This window comes from Varanus komodoensis, unplaced genomic scaffold, assembly GCF_004798865.1.
Source record: "Varanus komodoensis strain SLA01 unplaced genomic scaffold, ASM479886v1 scaffold20_1, whole genome shotgun sequence".
Lineage (NCBI taxonomy): Eukaryota > Metazoa > Chordata > Lepidosauria > Squamata > Varanidae > Varanus > Varanus komodoensis.
Window position 1 is genome coordinate 11,223,367 of NW_025335587.1, and position 4,218 is coordinate 11,227,584.

Below are 4,218 nucleotides of genomic sequence, written 5' to 3' on the forward strand. Positions count from 1 at the left end.
TACACAATTTTTGAGCCAAAATTGGCTTTGCAAAATATGGCGAACTGCAGCGTCTGCTCCAGGAGGCAAATTAGTCTAAGAAGGGAACGTCAGGTTGGTTTGCTCCAAATGTGGCGCAGGCAAAATTAACCAAACCTGCGTACGGGTGCCACCTGATTACAAAGCACTCCATCATCAGCTTTGAGCAAACTAACATGGGAAATCTGGGAAGAGATTAATAAAGGCCCTTTCTTCCCCTTTTCTCCCCACTCCCCGCAACCTCTCCAAAGCTGCTACTTCCTCTCCAAATCCATGCTTTCTTGTTTCCGAGATAGCATCTCCTTTTCAGACAACCCTGCAAAAAGGGAGGCTGCTTCCTGCTGCCACCAAGCAAGCGGCTCTTTGCAAGGTGTCCCACCTGCACTTCCGCAGATTTATTTTACAGGATAAGGTGGATCCAGCATGTTCTCTTCCTTTTCCTGCCTTTTATATGTCCCAATGCATGGCCACTAGGTGGTGCTGTGGTACAGCGCCATTGTGAAACTCACACGCGTCTCCTGGTGGTTCTTTTGCCATTTCCAAATAATACTGCACACGAATGTAAGAACGTAACAGCACCATAACAGGAGAAGAGCCTGCCTGGATCAGACAAAGTGGACCCACCCAGTCCCCCATTCTGTTCACACGGAGGCCATCCAGCCTACCAGAAACCCGCAGGCACCATCTCACCCATGTTCCCCAGTACCTGTATAGAGTATACTTGCTCTACTGCTGCAAGCTGCAATTGTGCTGCGAGACCTACCTGGCTGAATGGTCTGTGCCTGCAATTGTGTGCGTGTTGTGAGTGTGAAATGGTATGCTTGTACATATGCACAGCCTTGTGGCTGTTCATCCCAACAAGGTGCAGGCAGAGGAGGCAGAGGAGGCGTTGGTTTGCATGGTTCCATGTAATAAACGCTGCTGCCGACAAGCTGGAGCTGTGGAGGGCGGTGGCTCCCGTTGCTGGGTCAGTGCTTCCATTCTGGGCCGCAGCCAGAACTTCTGAGGAGCTGTCAGTGGTGCTGAACACAGTGTGCGGTGGGGTTTGCGCCCTGGACAACTCCGTTCGCGCTCAGGCTGCAGCCCGGCATGGAGACGCTGCCCAGTGGATGCTGGGTTGTCCCATCAGTGTTTCATTCCCCTCATCAAGCTTGGGCAACCAAAGTGATGGGGAAGAACAGAGCGGGAGGAATGGTGCTGTGAGCCACACTGAACTTTCCCACATTCAGACAGCAGAATTTTGCATCTCATGCAAACAAAAGTAGAATGAACACTATACAAATGAGACGTAAGCCATACAGTGGGTCTCATTTGCCTACTTTCCTGTAGATGTTTGGACCCTGCTCCTGCCAATTTTTTTTTTTTTTTTTGGTACCCATCAGCTCCATCTAGCATGGGCAAAGATCAAGGATTTGGGAGCTGCAGTCCAACCATTTGGAGTGCACCACGACTGTATAAGGCCCAGTTCAGTGCCTAGCATATCCTGTTAAAGCAGCCACCCCACCCTCCCCGGCACGACGCCACAAATACCTTGAATACTAGAAGGACAAATCAAATCACAGAAATACCAGCCTGCAACTTTCCTGTCTTTATTCAAAATGGTCACTGAAGTTGATCAGAAAAGTTGCGGGTGGGGGAACCATGCTGGATTCTGCTGGAGATGTCCCACCCCACCCCGTCCCACCCCGTCCCACCCTTCTCTTCTGCCCTGGCACCTCCAAAGCGCCCTCCCTCTTTTAATGTGAAAACAGAAACACAACACTTTGGTGAGGCATGGACAGCGGGAAGGCAAACCTCCTTCTTGGCAAGAGAGGATGCGCTGCACCCTGAAATGTTGAGCAAGGACGAATTTCTCATTCTCTTAGCAGATTCGCTTATACGGACAGATGTGAGCTGGGACACAGGTACAAATCGCATGGCTCCCACTAAGGCACAAGCCACTCTTCCGCTTACAGTCTCCTGCAGTCCATTGCTGCTGACTTGCTCCGAGTAGGCTGGAGGGAGTGGGAACTGGAGCAGCTGGATGACTGCAGAAATCAGCTCCGTTAGCTGTTTCCTCCCCATTTTTATGCCCGACCTCCCTCTCCTTCCTCCAGCCTACTTTTTGTGGCATCTTGTCTGACAAAGCGATCTGGAGAAGTCGAAAGCCTGAATGCTTTGAAGGGGCTTTGGGTTGGCCTAATTTAAAAAACAAACAAACTATGCATCTTGATTGGAAAGGAGATGCTGTCTGAAGAACCAGATGCTATTCATTCATTCATTTAAAACTTTTGTATGCCATCACCACATGCCTCGGCATCCCGGGACAGCTCACAACACAAACAATTAAAAACAAAACAAAACAAAAACAAAAAAAAACAACAAATTCTGTAAAAGAGTATATAAAAACAAAAACAAAAACAGTGACTGTTAACGATAAAATACTAGTTTTTAAAAATAGCAATTAAACAAAAAGGTTAATTTGTATTTATTTATTTGTGCGTGGCAGTTGGCTGTAGTGGCGAGAGTGCTAAGGCGGGACTTGAGCGATGTGGGTTCTAGGCCCCAACAGGCCATGAAGGTCGCAGTGTGAATTTGGGTCTGCCACCAACTTTCAGGCAAGCCCACCTTGCCAGGTTGTTGGGAGGAAGCAGTGGAGGAGGATTATGTTAGCTGACTGACTATGCAGTCCAGAGCTGGAGAGACAGTGTGGTGTAGTGGTTAGATTGTTGGATGGACAACACGGGAGATCTGGGTTCTCATCTCCATTTAGCCTCGGAGCTCCCTGGGCGCCTTGGGGCCAGTCTCAGCCTCACCTACCTCACAGGGTTGTTGTGAGAATAAAATGGAGAGGAAGAGGAAGGTGATATAAACCAGCCTGGATTCTTGGAAAGAAAAAGTGGGATATAAATATAAGAAGTGAAATTCTCCAGGAGGGGCCAGCCTTGGGAAAGCCAGGAGAAGGCTGTGAGGGAAAGACCTCCGGGGTTTGCCTCTCCCCATCTGAGACTCTGAGGCAGACATGGAGGATTCTCTCCTGAACATCTTCCCTGGGGTAGCTTGCAACAGTGAGGGGGGAGCGACTCTGGGGGTCTCTTGCCAAGCCGACCCTTGGCCCTATGGGCCAATGCAGCATGTTTTGTTTTGGTAGCCTTGTGGCTTTAAGAAAAACGCGCATTTGCACATGCTGGCTTACATATGCTCCGAAGACTCACGCTGAGCGGGGTCCCTCTTGTCTCCTAAGGACACCCCAACTGGAAAAGAGCATCCATGCATGCCTGGGCGGGAGGGTATCTGATTCAGGAAAAAAACTCAGGCGGACCGATCCGAAGGTGGCGGCAGCCTGTGTAGCGAACGCCAACGAATGCGGGGGCATCAGATGCAACGGGGCATCGAGTCCCCGGGGCTTTTATCTTGGCGAGGACGGCAGGCTGAAGGGCGTCCCTTTGGCCCACCCACTGAAGCAACCGGGCCTTCCGCTCGCACAACGCTTGCCGCTTCCCCCCAAGGTTATACTGCTAGCAAGGGCACGGCAGGCAGGGATCCAACAGGTCGGGCTTCCTTCCACGGCTGCCCTGGTGGGGCATGCCTCAGAGCAGAATAAACGGAGAGCACAGGTGGGCGGGCAGAGGGAGCGCAGTTTTGAACAGCCAACATCTTCCCGGGCAGCCAAGTGGGGAGCCGAACCCCATATACAAATCCTGCTGCCTGCCTTGGCCAATGGCAGAGGGGCGGAGAGGCCTCAAGGCAGCGGCGGAGCCAATCAGAGGGCGGCAGGCAGGTTGTGAATGGCGAAGGGGAGGGGCCGGGGGTCGGCGGGAGGCCGGCGGCGCGATAAGAAGCCCGCGGCAAGAGGATCTCCCTGGGGGGGGGGGGGGCCGGGGGACCGAGGAGGAGGAGGAGGAGGAGGAGGAGGGCGGCGGTCCGCGGAGGAAGTGGGCGGCTCCCAGGCGGGGGAAGGCCGGCCGGCCGGCGGGGGGCGTGCGGGCGCCCAGCTGCGCCGCCGGAGCCAGGCGAGCGGAAAGTAACTTTGCCCGGCGAGGCATGGCGGCGGCGCGGCGGCGCCGGCTCCAGGTGCGCCTCTGCGCCCAGGCTCGCCGGCTGTGAGGATCGGGCGGCGGCCCCGGAAAGGCGGCGCCCCCCGAGCCCGCGGCGGCAGGAAGGGCCCCGCGCCCGGCGCCTCTCGCCCGCGCGGCGCGCCGCCTCCCCCCCGCCCCCCGG